Genomic DNA, 18,153 nt, shown 5'->3' on the forward strand with positions numbered 1-18,153 from the left:
AGTCGGCTCTGAGGGGTACCCGCGAGTTGATGTGAAAGTCGGGCGGGCCCGTAGAGCACCCGCGAGTTTTCCACGTGGCACGGCCGGGATGTCTGGGCCCTTGCCGTATGTCCACGAGATGGGGCGACGGGGTCACATTGTCGTGAGTCTCTGCTCGTTTCCGCGAGCCCCCAATGCACTAACAGGTTTGGTATTTGTTCTGAGTTGGCCTCTGGCCTTTACGCACTAACCACCACGCGAGAATAGATATGGGCCTCGATGTCGCAGTATCAGCTGAAGCTTTGTCAGACGTCCAATTCAGCATTGTGGCTGGGCCGGATCGTGCCATCCACTTCACGGGTGGTGCTGGTATCCCGTTGCGCACAACGACCCATAGTGCAACGGGCGATGGGCCCAGACCCGGAGTACTTAGGATGTAGACCGGTGGGGAGCTCTCTGCTGAGCCTAGATAGGGCTGCGACATATTGATCTTCCGAGGTCGGGCATTGACCCCAGAAAGGTGTGTCCGGCCAGAGCGATCGAGTGTGTTGGGTAACGTGGTGCACCCCTGCAAGGAAGATATATATTCGAATACCATGTCCACGGTAATGGATGCTCAGACTTGTATCTAGATCTTATATAACTAGAAATGGATACTTGAGTTATGTGATGGATATGTGGCTCTGAGATTGCTTTCTCGCAGGGAGTCGAGGAGGGATCTCTGGGCATTAATGTTACAACATGTTTGATAATTATAAACTTCTAGTCTTTACTCTTCCACATGCTGCAAGATGCTTGGAGCTGCTTGAAGATGCTAGTCTTCGATAGGCTAGGCCTTCCCCTCTATTCTAGCATTCTGCAGTTCAGTCCACAGATACAACCCTTCCATTTGATACCAATGCATACTTAGTATAGATCTGATGCTTGCGAGTACTTTGGATGAGTACTCATGGTTGCTTTGCTACCTTTTTCCCCCTTCCTTCTTCTTTCCAGTTGATGCAACCAGATTGTGGACCCTTGGAGCCAGATGCCACCGCTGATGGATGCTACTACGTGGAGGCCACCGACGACCAGGAGTAGTTAGGAGGTCCCAGGCAGATTGCTTCCGCTGAATCTTGTGTATCAAGCTTGTATTCAAGCCCTCGAGGCCCCTGGCTTGTAATATAAAGCTTGTATTATTTTGATTTGTGTCTAGAGTTGTGTTGTGATATCTTCCCGTGAGTCCCTGATCTTGATCGTACACATTTGCGTGTATGATTAGTGTACGATTGAATCGGGGGCTCACAAGTTGGTATCAGAGCCGACTGCATGTAGGATCGCCCTTCCAACTCCTTGGCCGAAGTTGAGTCTAGTGTTTGAAATACTATTTTACTAACATCGCTGTGTGGCTTATGGGCCCACGTCGCCATTGGGTGGTATTAGAATCTTTTATTCCTTGTCTATACTCTGGGAATCTGATCTATCATCTATTCGGGTTAAATGATTTTGCTAACTCTAACTCTAGGTTCTCGCAAATACTTTCTCCCGGAGAGCCCCTCACTCCAGATGATTGCTTGGTGCACCAGAAGATTCTGAAGATAATCTTCGTTGTTATCTCGAGACCCTTGTGCCCTTCGCTGTTGCGACCCTACCACCGATAAATCCTTATGGGTAACTACCAACATTGTTGTTCATACCTTCATCCCTAGTTTCTCTTGTTATTACAAGATGTCCTGAAATACTCTCTGATGTTTCGAGAATCCTTTATGCTTACTGCCTTGCAGTTCCTTGCCACATGAATACCCCTACGAATTTTTACTCGCGCTTGGCAAGTATCTGCTCATCCATAGTTGTTCATGGGTTTCACAAGGTACTTTGGAATACTATCCGATCTACGATAATCCTCTCCATCTATTGCTCTGCAAATACTTATCTACTGGCATTATGGTTACTTCCATAGGTCTAGCAATACTCATTAGCATCCTTTGTCATCGTAATTTCGAGCATTTGATTCGATTTGTTTGTGAATGATCGCGATCACCAGTCCTATTTAAAATTCTTCCCTTTGTTCAGACATCACTCCGTCATGAGCTGGTGTTCGGTGAACCAAGCCTTGATTGATTGTCATTCTGAGTCTATTCAACTTATCCATCCTTAATCAGAGCGTTTGCTTCTGATCTCTTGATTTGGAAATCATAATTCCTTTGCATTTGAGCTTGAATTAGTCAGTTGTTTCTATAGTCTGGTCTCCTTGCATTCTTTCTTCTTCTAGTTGAGTACCGATGCTCACATCAGATCCCTTATGGACCACTAGATCCTTTGTTGGGTTTTATCCGACAACGTCCTTCATATTCAATAACCTTGTGAGCCTTTCCTTGGATACATAATGCCTTTGGTAAGTTGTATCCTCTGCTTCCTCAACCATGCTCTACTTCCGAGATTGTGTTAATTACTCCTGAAGATTGCAGTATATGTTCCTAGGATACCCTGATGGGTTGAACCTATGCCTTCCATAATCTGTGTGAACCCAGAAACTTCTACGGGTCATACTCTACTGGTGTTATGCCGGATAAAATCTCAACACTACGGTGTCGTCGAAAATGAGAAGTGAATGAAATTTTATGCATTGGAGAAGTGGGAGTCGACCTTGAACTTTGTGTTCATGCCCATGGACACGATGTGGAACTTATCATGGAAGCTTCTTGTAATAATAATAATCCCCTTGTGATAAGTTCATCTTGTATCTATGTTTGGTCCTTTGCAACCATGGTTCCGACCATATTGTTCTTTGATCCCATTTCTCGGACAAGTTGGAGTACTTGTCTTCTGTAGATCATTTCACCTGTCCAACTAATAACCCACAAGTGTAGGGGATCGCAACAGCTTTCGAGGGTAGAGTATTCAACCCAAATTTATTGATTAGACACAAGGGGAGCCAAAGAATATTCTTGAGCATTAGCAGTTGAGTTGTCAATTCAACCACACCTGGATAACTTAGTATCTGCAGCAAGGTATTTAGTAGCAAAGTAGTATGATAATAAAGGTAACAATAGCAAAAGTAATGTTTTGGGTTTTGTAGTGATTGTAACAGTAGCAACGGAAAAGTAAATAAGCGAAGCACAAGATGTGAAAAGCTCGTAGGCAATGGATCAGTGATGGATAATTACGTCGAATGTGATTCCTCATGTAATAGCTATAACATAGGGTGACACAAAACTAGCTCCAGTTCATCAATGTAATGTAGGCATGTATTCCGTAAATAGTCATACGTGCTTATGGGAAAGAACTTGCATGACATCTTTTGTCCTACCCTCCCGTGGCAGCGGGGTCCTAGCGGAAACTAAGGGATATTAAGGCCTCCTTTTAATAGAGAACCGGAACAAAGCATTAGCACATAGTGAATACATGAACTCCTCAAACTATGGTCATCACCGAGAAGTATCCCGATTATTGTCACTTCGGGGTTGTCGGATCATAACACATAATAGGTGACTATAGACTTGCAAGATAGGATCAAGAATACACATATATTCATGAAAACATAATAGGTTCAGATCTGAAATCATGGCACTCGGGCCCTAGTGACAAGCATTAAGCATAGCAAAGTCATAACAACATCAATCTCAGAACATAGTGGATACTAGGGATCAAACCCTAACAAAACTAATTTGATTACATGGTAAATCTCATCCAACCCATCACCGTCCAGCAAGCCTACGATGGAATTACTCACGCACGGCGGTGAGCATCATGAAATTGGTGATGGAGGATGGTTGATGATGACGACGGCGACGAATCCCCCTCTCCGGAGCCCCGAACGGACTCCAGATCAGCCCTCCCGAGAGAGATTAGGGCTTGGCGGTGGCTCCGTATCGTAAAACGCGATGAAACTTTCTCTTTGATTTTTTTCTCCGTGAAACGGAATATATGGAGTTGGAGTTGAGGTCGGCGGAGCCTCAGGGGGCCCACGAGACAGGGGGCGCGCCCAAGGGGAGGGCGCGCCCCCCTCCCTCGTGGACAGGGTGTGGGCCCCCTGGTCTTGATTCTTTCGCTAGTATTTTTAATATTTTCCAAAAAGTGCCTCCGTGGATTTTCAGGACATTCCGAGAGCTTTTGCTTTCTACACATAAAACAACATCATGGCAGTTCTGCTGGAAACAACGCCAGTCCAGGTTAGATTCATTCAAATCAGGCAATTTAGAGTCCAAAACAAGGGCAAAAGTGTTTGGAAAAGTAGATACGTTGGAGACGTATCAACTCCCCCAAGCTTAAACCTTTGCTTGTCCTCAAGCAATTCAGTTGATAAACTGAAAGTGATAAAGAAAAACTTTTACAAACTCTGTTTGCTCTTGTTGTTGTAAACATGCAAAACCACCATTCAGGTTTCAGCAAATATTATTAACTAACCATATTCATAATAACACCCAGGTCTCACAATTACTCATATCAATAGCATAATCAGCTAGCGAGCCATAATAATAAAACTCGGATGACAACACTTTCTCAAAACAATCATAACATGATATAACAAAATGGTATTTCGCTAGCCCTTTCTGAGACCATAAAACATAAATGCAGAGCACCTTTAAAGATGAAGGACTGACTTAACATTGTAATTTATGGTAAAAGAGATCCAGTCAAGTCATACCCAATATAAACCAATAGTAATGAATGCAAATGACAGTGTGCTCTCCAGCGAGTGCTTTTTAATAAGACGGGTGATGACTCAACATAAAAGTAAATAGATAGGCCCTTCGTAGAGGGAAGCAGAGATTTGTAGAGGTGCCAGAGCTCGATTTTAAAATAGAGATTGAATAACATTTTGAGCGGCATACTTTCGCTGTCAAAACAACAACTATGAGATGGCTGTATCTTCCATACTACATGCATTATAGGCAGTTCCCAAACAGAATGGTAAAGGTTTATACTCCCCCAACCACCAACAAGCATCAATCCATGGCTTGCTCGAAACAACGAGTGCCTCCAACTAACAACAGCCCTGGGGGAGTTTTGTTTAATTATTTTGATTTTCTTTGATCTTTTTGGATCATGGGACTGGGCATCCCGGTTACCGGCCCTTTATCGTGAATGAGGAGCGGAGTCCACTCCTCTTGAGAATAACCCACCTAGCATGGAAGATATAGGCAGCCCTAGTTGAAACATGAGCTGCTCGAGCATACAAAACAAAATTTCATTTGAAGGTTTGGAGTTTGGCACATACAAATTTACTTGGAACGGCAGGTAAATACCGCATATAGGAAGGTATGGTGGACTCATATGGAATAACTTTGGGGTTTAAGGAGTTTGGATGCACAAGCAGTATTCCCGCTTAGTACAGGGGAAGCGACCAACTGAGAGAGCGACAACAGTCATAAACATGCATTAAAATTAATTTACACCGAGTACAAGCATGAGTAGGATATAATCTACCATGACCATAAATATCATGAAGGCTATGTTCATTTGTTTCAACTACATGCATGAACATGTGCCAAGTCGAGTCACTCAATTCATTCAAAGGAGGATACCATCCCATCATACCACATCATAATCATTCTAATAGCATGTTGGCACGCAAGGTAAACCATTATAACTCATAGCTAATCAAGCATGGCACAAGCAACTATAATCTCTAAATGTCATTGCAAATATGTTTACCTCATAATAAGCTGAATCAGAAACGATGAACTCATCATATTTACAAAAACAAGAGAGGTCGAGTTCATACCAGCTTTTCTCATCTCAATAAGTCCATCATATATCGTCATTATTGCCTTTCACTGGCACGGCCGAACGATGTGTATAATAATAATAGTGCACGTGCATTGGACTAATCTGGAATCTGCAAGCATTCAACTCAAGAGAAGACAAGATAATATGGGCTCTGAGTTAAATAAACAATCATGCATATGAGAGCCACTAAACATTTTCAATATGGTCTTCTCGACCCCCAACGGAATGAAAAGAAAATAAAACTATTTACACGGGAAATCTCCCAACAAGTAAAAGAAGAATGAGAAATCTTTTTGGGTTTTCATTTTAATTCTACTACAAGCATGGAAATTAAACTAACTAATTTTTTTGTTTTTTCTTAAGGTTTATCAAACACACAAGAAGAAAGCGAGAAAGAAAATTAAACTAACATGGATAATACAATGAAAGAGTATGAGCACCAATGACTAGTTTGTGAACATGAATGTAAAGTCGGTGAGAAATATGTACACCCCCAAGCTTAGGCTTTTGCCTAAGTTTATCTAATACCAAGGACCACCTGGCTGATATCCGTAGTTGTAGATGGGATCGTACTGAGATGTAGCAGCAATCGCCTCCTGAGCAGCGACATGTTGGCAAGCTGCCTCCACTCTCCCCTCGTGTTCAGCTGCTTCCTCCCTGGTAACAACATATCTTCCTTTTGCCTGATAATCAAAAAGGAGAGGAGCAGGAAGAGTAACATGGACGACATTGCGTCTGTCATAGATTAGTCGATAATGGAGGAATTGTTCATTCCTCCTAAGAAAATGATGATTACCATAGCGTCATAATCTAAATAAGCAGGAGGTATCATCACATCCCCCTCTCGTGGGGCTATACCAAGATAATTACCCACACGGGTTGCATAAATTCCTCCAAATAAATCTCCAGCTCTACCATTATTCTGCAACCTACGTGCAACTATTGCCCCCAAGTTATAACCTTTATAACCTAACACAACACTCTTGAGGACACAGAGATCAGGGACAGACATGTGACATGCTTCATCTTTACCGTTAATGCATCTACCAATGAAGAGAGCAAAATAATGTATAGCAGGAAAATGAATGCTTCCTATGGTAGCTTGTGCTATATCCCTGGATTCTCCCACAGTAATACTAACAAGGAAATCTCTAAATTCAGATTTGTGAGGATCATTAATATTACCCCACTGCGGAAGTTTGCAAGCAGTTGTAAAATCCTCTAAGTCCATGGTATAAGATGTATCATAAATATCAAATAGGACACTAGGAGAATTACGCGTATAGTTATATTTAAACCTCCGCACAAAGGAATCAATCAATTGATAGTACTAGGACACTTATCTTGTAAGAAGACCTCCAGCTCAGCATTACGCACATACGCGTCAAATTCCTCCTTAAAGCCTGCTTCGACCATAAAATCATCGGATGGCCACTCACAAGCTCATACATCCGCATCCCTCGGTAATTCAATATCTTGCTCGCGTATAGCAATCCTGGGTCCTTTCTTTACCGAGGAACCACCTTGGTACATTCTCCTAGACATAATATTTTTTCTGAAAAATTTCTGAAATTTTAGTAACTTCAAAATAAAAGTGAATAAAACTAAACAAGATTGGTAGCAACTACTCCTACAAGTGCCTAGAGCCTATATCATGCGTTAGAATTGCTTGGGACCTCATAAATTCAACATGCAAGCTCAAGAACATGGTCACCTATGCAGCAAAAATTTGCAATGAATAAAGCACTAGAACGAAAACTAATTGGACCAATGCAGGAGTCACATACCAAGCAACAATGCTCCAAAGCAGTTTTGTGAATGGAGCTTTGAGCAAGGAGATCCAAAATCGCAGCAAAATGAGCTAGAACTCGTGCTTGAACTGGATGGGGATTTTTTTTGGGTAGAAGATGGAGTGTGTGGGTGCTGGCATAAGTGGAGGGGGGCCACCAGGGGCCCGCGAGACAGGGGGGCGCGCCCTCCACTCTCGTGGCCTGGTGCTTGCCCCTCCTGGAGTGATTTCAGTGCCTAAAATCCTCAAATATTCCATAAAAATCATACTAAATTTGCAGGGCATTTGGAGCATTTTTATTTTCGGGATATTTTTTATTGCATGGATAATTCAGAAAATAGATGAATAATACTATTTTTGCTTTATTTATTCTAAATAACAGAAAATAAAAATAGGGTACAGAAGGTTGTGCCTTCTAGTTTCATCCATCTCGTGATCATCAAAATGAATCCACTAACAAGGTTGATCAAGTCTTGTTAACAAACTCATTCCGAATAACACGGAACCGGAGAAATTTCGAATAACACTAAGTTACCTCAACGGGGATATGAAAATCCCCAACAATAAGAATATCATACTTTTTCTTGACAGTAGGGAGAGGAAATTCAAAACCGCCAATAATGATAGTTGAAACTTTTCCAATAGAATTAATGCTATGGACTTGAGATTGTTTCCTCAGAAAGTGTACCGTGTGCTCATTACCATTAACATGAAAAGTGGCATTGCCTTTATTGCAATCAATAACAGCCCCTGCAGTGTTCAAAAAAGGTCTACCAAGGATAATCGACATACTATCGTCCTCGGGAATATCAAGAATGACAAAGTCCGTTAAGATAGTGACATTTACAACCACAACAGTCACATCCTCACAAATACCGACAGGTATAGCAATTGATTTATCAGCCAGTTGCAAAGATATTTCAGTAGGTGTCAACTTATTCAATTCAAGTCTATGATATAAAGAGACATGCATAACACTAACACCGGCTCCAAGATCACATAAAGCAGTTCAAACATAATTCCTTTTAATGGAGCATGGTATAGTTGGTACACCCGGATCTCCAAGTTTCTTTGGTATTCCACCCTTAAAAGTGTAATTAGCACGCATGGTGGAAATTTCAACTTCCGGTATCTTTTGTTTTGTGATGATATCCTTCATATATTTAGCATAAGGATTTACTTTGAACATATCAGTTAAGCGCATACGTAAGAAGATAGGTCTAATCATTTCAGCAAAGCGCTCAAAATCCTCATCATCCTTTGACTTGGATGGTTTAGGAGGAAAGGGCATGGGTTTCTGAACCCATGGTTCTCTTTCTTTACCGTGCTTCCAAGCAACAAAATCTCTCTTATCATAACGTTGATTCTTTGATTGTGGGTTATCAAGATCAACAGCAGGTTCAATCTCTACATCATTGTTTTTGCTAAGTTGAGCATCAACATGAACATTATCATTAACATTATCACTAGGTTCATGTTCATCACCTGATTGTGTTTCAGCATCAAAAACAGAAATATCATTGGGATTCTCAGGTGTGTCTACAACAGGTTCACTAGAAGCATGCAAAGTCCTATCGTTTTTCTTTTTCTTCTTTTTAGAAGAACTAGGTGCCTCTAAATTATTTCTCTGAGAATCTTGCTCGATTCTTTTAGGGTGGCCTTCAGGATACAAAGGTTCCTGAGTCATTCTACCAGTTCTAGTAGCCACTCTAACAGCAAAGTCATTTTTATTATTTAATTCATCAAGCAAATTATTTTGAGATTTGAGTACTTGCCCAGCTTGAGTAGCAACCATACACTACTAGGGAAAAGCCTAGCAGCAGCGCGGGTTTTGGGCCTATTAGCAGCGCAGGGGCCGGCGCTACTAATAAGGCGCTACAGCTAACTTATAGCAGTAGCGCGGGTGCCACCCGCGCTACTACTACGTCCTTTAGTAGTAGCGTGGGTAAAAACCCGCGTTACTACTACCAGCGCGGGTTTTTTTTAGTTTTTTCGAAAAAATATTTCGATTTTTTCCCTATTTTTCAAATTTCTGAATTATTTTAACCTCAAATCTCTAATCACCCCTCATTGCTGCTCAATTTAATCTCTAATCACCCCTCATCATTCCAAATCATCTAACTTCCCAGACGGTCACCCATCCTATCACTACTCCAACCTGAGCACGCTTAACTTCCGGGTTCTATTCTCCCTCGTTTCCAAGTCTGCACTTGTTGTTTTCCTGACAATAGTAAGATGTCAATCCTATTAACCTCAGGAATTTAGCTTGAGCATGAAGTCACACATTTCACTATTTGAGTTTGAAACTATTGTTCTAAAAAATTAGTAACACTAATATTTCTTGAATAATTAGTTTGACCACAGTTTGACCACAGTTTGACCACAGTTTGGCCATAGTTTGACCAGATTTGACCAAAATTCAAAAAAACTAAAATAATTATTTAGTAACACTAATATTCTAGAATAATTAGTTTGACCATTGTTTGACCACAGTTTGACCACACAGTTTGAAATTTTTTCGATTTTTTCCACTCTAGATCTTAAAAGCCCCGTAACTTTTTTTCTGTTAGGTTTTTGAGGATTTTGAAAATAAGTTTTTGAGGATGTAACTTTTCGAGTAGATGATTTTTCATATAAAAAACTTATTCATCCGAGTTAGTATGCAAAAGTTATGCCCATTTTTACAAATTCTCGAGAGATTTTGCAAATAAAGTCGAAATTCATATTTGTAAATTTTCCCAACAACTAGACCACATATCACATGGGAAACTTATTTTCTTTTATTTTTTTGACATTTTCATCATTTTCTTTTATTTTTTTAAAATTGAAAAGGCGATCCATAGGGGGGGGGTAGAGTTTGAAAATGGGACCTTTAGTAGTAGCGCGTTTTTTTACCCCCTCGCTACTACTATGGCACCACTTAGTAGTAGCGAGGGCTAAAAACCAATGCTACTGCTATCAAACTTAGTAGTAGCAAGGTTTTAAAAACCCGCGCTACTACTATGGCATGTCCCGGGGGGCACGGTAGAGACCGCTTAGTAGTAGCGAGGGTTAAAAACCCGCGCTACTGCTATCAACTTAGTAGTAGCAAGGTTTAAAAACCTGCGCTACTGGTAAGTAGCAGTAGCGAGGGTTTTTAACCCTCGCTACTAGTAACTTTCTGTGTATAGGCTTTTCCCTAGTAGTGATATAAGCATATTTGCTAATGAGTTTAAGTTCACCTTTAACTCTAGCCATATTATCGCTCACGCGTCCTATCTCGAAAGCATTATTCTTTAACTCTCTACCAACATAAGCATTAAAACTTTCTTGTCTAGACATAAAGTCATCAAATTCATCTAAGCACGGGCTATGAAATTTAGTAGAGGGGATTTCAACTTTATCATATCTATAGAGAGAATTTACCTTTACTACTTGTGTCGGGTTATCAAGACAATGTGGTTCTTCAACAGGCGGTATATTAAGACCATGTATTCCTTCAATAGGTGGTAAATTCTTAACATCTTCAGCTTTAATACCTTTTTCTTTCATTGATTTCTTTAACTCTTGCATATTTCGGGACTGAGAAATAAAACACCTCTCTTCTTTGGAGTGGGTTTAGGAATAGGCTCAGGAGTCGGCTTAATTGGTTCAGGAATTGCCTCAGGAATTGGCTCAGGAAGAGTCCAATTATTTTCATTAGTCAACATATTATTCAATAGTAATTCAGCTTCGTCGACTGTTTTTTCCCTGAAAACACAACCAGCACAACTACCCAAGTAGTCCTTGGAAGCATCGGTTAGTCCATATAAAAGATATCAAGTATTTCATTTTTCTTGAGCGGATGATCAGGCAAAGCATTAAGTAACCGGAGAAGCATCCCCCAAGCTTGTGGGAGACTCTCTTCTTTGATTTGCACAAAATTATATATTTCCCGCAAGGCAGCTTGTTTCTTATGAGCAGGGAAATATTTAGCACAGAAGTAATAAATCATATCCTGGGGACTCTGCACACAACCAGAAGAAAGAGAACTATACCAAGTATTAGCATCACCCTTTAACGAGAACGGGAATATCTTAAGGATATAATAATAGCGAGATTTATCATCATGAGTAAACAGGGTGGCTATATCATTCAACTTGGTAAGATGTGCCACAACAATTTCAGATTCAAGGCCATAAAAAGGATCGGATTCAACTAAAGTAATAATTTCAGGATCAACAGAGAATTCATAATCCTTATCAGTAACACAGATAGGTGGAGTAGCAAAAGCAGGGTCAGGTTTCATTCTAGCATTAAGAGACTGATGCTTCCATTTAGCTAATAATTTCTTAAGATCATATCTATCATTGCAAGCAAAGATAGCTCTAGCAGCTTCTTCATTCATAACATAACCCTCAGGAACAACAGGCAATTCATAATCATTGGGAGAATTTTCATCATCACTATCATCAATAATAGCATCTTCAATAATTTCATTCCCCCTAACTCTAGCAAGTTGTTCATCTTCAATAATTTCATTCCCCCTAACTCTAGCAAGTAGTATCACGCATAGAAGTAGTTTCATCATAATTTTAATGCAAAGCAAAGTGGCATCATCAATAACATGCGACATATCAGAATTCATAGCAGTAGCAGGTTTAGGTGTCGCAAGCTTACTAATAACAGAAGGAGAATCTAGTGCAGAGCTAGATGGCAGTTTCTTACCTCCCCTCGTAGTTGAGGGCAAAATCTTGGTTGTTTCGTCTTTCAAGTTCCTCATAGTGATCAACAGATATAAATCCCAAGTGACTCAGAGAATAGAGCTATGCTTCCCCGGCAACGGCACCAAAAATTAGTCTTGATAACCCACAAGTGTAGGGGATCACAATAGCTTTCGAGGGTAGAGTATTCAACCCAAATTTATTGATTCGACACAAGGGGAGCCAAAGAATATTCTTGAGTATTAGCAGTTGAGTTGTCAATTCAACCACACCTGGATAACTTAGTATCTGTAGTAAGGTATTTAGTAGCAAAGTAGTATGATAATAAAGGTAACAGTAGCAAAAGTAATGTTTTTGGCTTTTGTAGTGATTGTAACAGCAGCAACGGAAAAGTAAATAAGCGAAGCACAAGATGTGAAAAGCTCATAGGCAATGGATCAGTGATGGATAATTATGTCGGATGTGATTCCTCATGTAATAGCTATAACATAGGGTGACACAGAACTAGCTCCTGTTCATCAATGTAATGTAGGCACGTATTCCATAAATAGTCATACGTGCTTATGGAAAAGAACTTGCATGACATCTTTTGTCCTACCCTCCCGTGGCAGCGGGGTCCTAGCGGAAACTAAGGGACATTAAGGCCTCCTTTTAATAGAGAATCTGAACAAAGCATTAACACATAGTGAATACATGAACTCCTCAAACTACGGTCATCACCGAGAAGTATCCCGATTATTGTCACTTCGGGGTTGTCGGATCATAACACATAATAGGTGACTATAGACTTGCAAGATAGGATCAGGAACACACATATATTCATGAAAGCATAATAGGTTCAGATCTGAAATCATGGCACTCGGGCCCTAGTGACAAGCATTAAGCATAGCAAAGTCATAGCAACATCAATCTCAGAACATACTGGATACTAGGGATCAAACCCTAACAAAACTAACTTGATTACATGGTAAATCTCATCCAACCCATCACCGTCCAGCAAGCCTACGATGAAATTACTCACGCACAGCAGTGAGCATCATGAAATTGGTGATGGAGGATGGTCGATGATGACAACGGCGACGAATCCCCCTCTCTAGATCCCCGAACGGACTCCAGATCAGCCGTCCCGAGAGAGATTAGGGCTTGGTGGCGGCTCCGTATCGTAAAACGCGATGAAACTTTCTCTCTGATTTTTTTCTCCGTGAAACGGAATATATGGAGTTGGAGTTGAGGTCGGCGGAGCCTCAGGGGGGCCACGAGACAGGGGGCGCCCACAGGGGGGAGGGCGCGCCCCCCACCCTCGAGGACAGGGTGTGGCCCCCCTGGTCTTGATTCTTTCGCCAGTATTTTAAATATTTTCCAAAAAGTGCCTCCGTGGATTTTCAGGACATTCCGAGAACTTTTGCTTTCTACACATAAAACAACATCATGGCAGTTCTGCTGGAAACATCGTCAGTCCGGGTTAGTTTCATTCAAATCATGCAAGTTAGAGTCCAAAACAAGGGCAAAAGTGTTTGGAAAAGTAGATACATTGGAGACGTATCACCAACCTCTATTCTACTCTACCCTCGAGTATTACCCTCTGGTATCTCGAGATTATCACGGAACTACATAACCTCTTATGAGTTCTTATAAGCAGTGATAACTCGCTGCTTATGTTAACACCTCGATGTACAAACTCTGTCAGTAAGACCTCGTTGTTGTTGTTGATGACATTCCGGTAGCCACTGATGGACGAGAACTTTGCCTATTGGTCTGCCTCGTTCAACGAGCAGGAAAATGGTTCTCTTCGTCCCTCGCCCTTGGTACCAACATTGTTGCCGACATAACTGACAAGATATTATCTGACCTGTCTTGCTATCATGGCCATACAAAAGTTAGCGCCTTCTTGTTTTTTTAACCCACATAGCGGGCCCATAACCCACAGTTCCACAAGATCGAAACTTGATTCTCCTGTACAGTGTTGATTCCGAGATATTCGTTGCACTTGGCTTCGTATATAATTCACTAGCTAACTTCCTCACCATGTTTCATTTCGGTAGCAAAGGCAACATTATTCTTCATTGGTCTGAACCCCCTTCATCACCTGTTTTAGGCATCAGTTGGATGCCTACCTAGTTGAAACTTGTTGAACCTCCTTATAGCACTCTCAATACGTTTCCTAGTGCTTCTAAAATCTCCTTCCTTGAGATAACTACCGGATGCCGATCCTTTCAGACATCCATCCTTATAGCTTCCCCTTTATTCCACCCCTTAAAACTCGGGACGAGATTTCTTGTAGTGGAGGAGAATTGTGACGCCCAAATATTTAAGCTACAGTGATCTCCTGTTGATGATGAAACATCACCACGATTACTGTTCTTAAACTCGCGTTGGTTCGAAACCGGTTCAAATTCAAATCTAAAACAAAGTCGAAAATGAAAGTTTTCAGATGTCAAAACTAAAATGTTCACAATATTCTATAACATCACCTGATCGTTGTCATGTTGGAACCAACCTCTTTTGGATTCCCACAGTGCCCCTGGAAATTTTATTTAGTGGACCAACAACCAATTATTTGAGCTCTTCAATTTCTAAAATTGTTAAACACTCCCAAATGCTTTGATACTTTTTGTACCAACCCAGGTTATTGTCTTGTATTTTTGTGCCAAGTTTTGTATTAAACAAAACTCTTTTAGTGGCCCAAAGAAAATGAACAAAAGGTAAAAACTAAAACAAGAAAATAAAAGGGGGCAACCCTCCCCCTCGCTCGGCCTCGACCCAACTGGCCTCTGACCTAGCCAGGCCAGCCTAGTCGGCCCATTCCTTCCCCTGCTTAACCCCCACCCCAACCAAACCCTAGCATGCCCCGATCCCACCCTCTCCCTCCAACGCCACCAGGGAAGAGCCCCACACTCAATCCCCCCACCTCTCGCTCGTTGTCACGTCTAAGGGTGGCAATGGGTCGAGTTCGACTCGGGTTGAACAATATCAAATCCATATCCAAATACATGAAAAATACATGAAGACATTATGCGCCCGTCCACGAAAATATCCATGGGCGAAAAATTATGTCCGTATCCAAACCCGGCGAGTATCCATCGGGTTTCCTCAACACGTATACATGAGACATATCACAACTGCACAAGATTCACATAATCTCTCACAAAACGACATAGCACAAGTGCATAGCATCAAATCATCTCTTGGATTCTCACAAGATGACACTGGAAAGTGCAGATCACCAAATAATCTCTCACATTCTCACAAAATGACATAACATCGAATAAACATAAGTACACAATTTTCAGTCATCGCGAAATGACATAGCAACAACACAACATCATTCTCAGTCTTAGTTTCCCACAAAATGGCATAGCACAACATCAAGCACGCACGGGTAGAACCATGTATCATCTTCCATTCTTCACCTCAGTGTTCTAGGCATCATCTTCTAGTCTTCAGTTACGATTGAATCAAACTCATCCTTGGAACTGAACATAACAAAAGCACATCTATTAAACCATGGAAATAAACAAAACAAACATTGCAAGTTCGCGACATTTAAAAGTCAAATTTAATGAGTGGAATATGTTACCATAGCTTCATCATCATCATCATGAGAAGCTATTGATCTATAACAGGGCTAACCACAATAGGGCCTTGTGCTCCATTATGGGAAGCTGTTGATTTCTACATGCAAAATAACAGTCTTTAATTTCAGTTAAAGTGAGCAAAGGTACACCGCAATATCTAAACTGTACAATTTCAGTCAAAAAAATAAACTGTACAAATTTGGAAATACTGTGATCTCTAAGTTGTAGTGAATGTAGAGCTACCAACCTAAATTAATTTTCTATCTTTCTTCTTTTAGGGAATAAGGTAGACCTGAAAAAAAATTACATGTCAGATTCTAATGAATCTTAATCATTCACAACATCTAGACTGATGTGGTAATACCTAATTACTACTCCAATTAACATGCATATCTACAAATCATGCCATGTACCAAAAACCAACTGTGACTTAGTTAGTAATCAGCGAAATTACATAATTCTGTAAATCTATGCTCCAGTTGCTACTGTAAACTACTCAGTATGTACAGGAGTACTTTTTAGAAATTCAGGAACAACTTGCACACCCACGTACAGGAACACCACAGATACAATACAAGAGAGGATTTGAGGGAAAGTTACCTTGAGTGGCCGCTGTTTGGTGTGGCCATCACCTCCTCTGCACGGCCACGCTCCTCGCCGTGGTCTGCGGCTGCCTCCCGGCACACCCGTGCAATCTTGCTCCTGGACCTGGGCGCAGCAGCGCTCTTGTACGTCGAGCCGCTCCGCATCGCAGCTCAGATCTTGCGCCTCCCCGCCACTGTTGCCGCCCCGCCGTCGTACCTGGGCATGGATGTAGAAGCCGAGATGAAGGGGTCGAGGGGATATGGAGTTGGTTGTTGGGCTGCCACCGTCCAGTGGTGGCGTTGGCTCCTGAAGTGATGCACCATAAGTAGAGGTAAGGCTCGTCGTAATGGTAGTATCATAGCTGGTATCATGCATTTTAACTAGGCAATTTTGATGAGGTATCGTAGCATTAAATAAAGAAAGAAAGGATGTAGTATCATATCATGATACCGTATCATATTAAATGTTATGGTACTTTGTGTCATGCATGGCAATAAATATAATACTATATGATACTGTGCATTAGGGAGATAGTATCATACACTAGTATCATATGCATGATACTAATATATGATACTCCTCATTACAACCAGCCTAAGGGCTGGCGGCTCTACCTAGGGTTGTGGGAGGAGCACGACGAGGAGACGGAGTGCCTGCTTAATGAGAGTCGTTTAACGAGGAGACAGAAGAATAAGAAGAGGTAGTAGAGTAGTTACAGTGGGGAAGGGATAGGGCAATTTATTTTCCATTTTTTGATAAAGAAAAAATACATTGGAAGGTGGGATAGCGTGGATCACTGAATTTGGCCCCACATGTCGTACTATCGGGGCGGGTTCGGGTGTATCCACGGATACAAAATTTTGTGCATGCCCTATCCATGAATAATCGGGTCGGGTTCGGGTGCTGTCCATGGATGTAAAAATGTAGCCAAACCCTACTGACTCGGGTCGGGTCCCCGCAGGTATCCATGTCCATGGATAAAATTGCCATCCTTAGTCACGTCCCCCCCCCCCCCCCCCCGGCGCTCCCTGCCCGATTCCCTCGCTCCTGCCCCCCCCCCCACTCCCCCTTGATCTCTCTCTCCCTCGCCCCTCATGATCCAGATCGGGATCGGGCGCTCCCGTCGCCGCGTCGCAGCTCGCCGTCGCCCGCGCCCCGCCGATCGTCGTCACCTCGTTGGACCACTGCGTCGCCGGCCGTCGTCTCCTCGTCCTCCACCTCCCTGACAGATAACTTCCTCGACCTCTTCCCCGACCGGCCTCCCCGACCCGCTACCCCGCACCTCGCGGCCACACCTCTACAACGGGGGTGAGAACCCCTCTCTCTGCCTTCCCTCCCCCGACGACGTACAACGCTGCCTCGGTCGACACGGTCCCTGTGTCCCGTCTTGTGCTCATCGCGCCCAGCACGCGCCTCGCCTCTCCCGCTTTCGTCCGCTGTGGTCGCACTGCTCCTGCCACTGCCGCTGTTGCGTGCCCGCTGCCCCGCCATCCTGCGCCCGTGGCTACGCCTGGGCCGCACCCGTGGCCGTGCCTGGCCGCACCGCCCCCCTGCAGTTTGCCTCATCGGCTCAGCCAGCCGCTCGGGCAGCACCCCTGGGTCACAGTCCAGTGGGCCCCCAACCCCCTTTTCCTAAAAAAATCAATCAAACAAAAAATATTAATAAAATTAATTAGCTAATTAATTAATTAACTTAATTAATTTTGTTTAGTTAAGTCTAATTACCTATCTAGCTAATTAAAGTCTGTTAGTTAGCTCTGTCTATGACAACCAGGACCCACGCGTTAGTTGACCCAGTCAACAGCCCTGTTGGTTGCTGACATCATGCTGA

General features: G+C 42.3%; 1 long non-coding RNA gene across 2 annotated transcripts; it reads right to left on the reverse strand.

Annotated features, from left to right (window-relative positions):
- Positions 1-15,282: 15,282 nt before the first annotated feature.
- On the reverse strand, positions 15,283-16,835 carry LOC123159758 (uncharacterized). 2 transcript variants are annotated; one of them, XR_006479864.1, is made up of 3 exons: positions 16,338-16,650; positions 15,740-15,834; positions 15,283-15,635 (listed from the first exon to the last, which is right to left on the reverse strand). It is a non-coding gene; the product is annotated as an uncharacterized lncRNA (long non-coding RNA). The 2 variants fall into 2 exon arrangements; XR_006479863.1 differs by lacking the exon at positions 15,740-15,834 and having other exon boundaries at positions 16,338-16,835.
- Between the last annotated feature and the right edge of the window lie 1,318 nt (positions 16,836-18,153).

This window comes from Triticum aestivum, chromosome 7B (assembly GCF_018294505.1).
Source record: "Triticum aestivum cultivar Chinese Spring chromosome 7B, IWGSC CS RefSeq v2.1, whole genome shotgun sequence".
Classification (NCBI taxonomy): Eukaryota; Viridiplantae; Streptophyta; class Magnoliopsida; order Poales; family Poaceae; genus Triticum; species Triticum aestivum.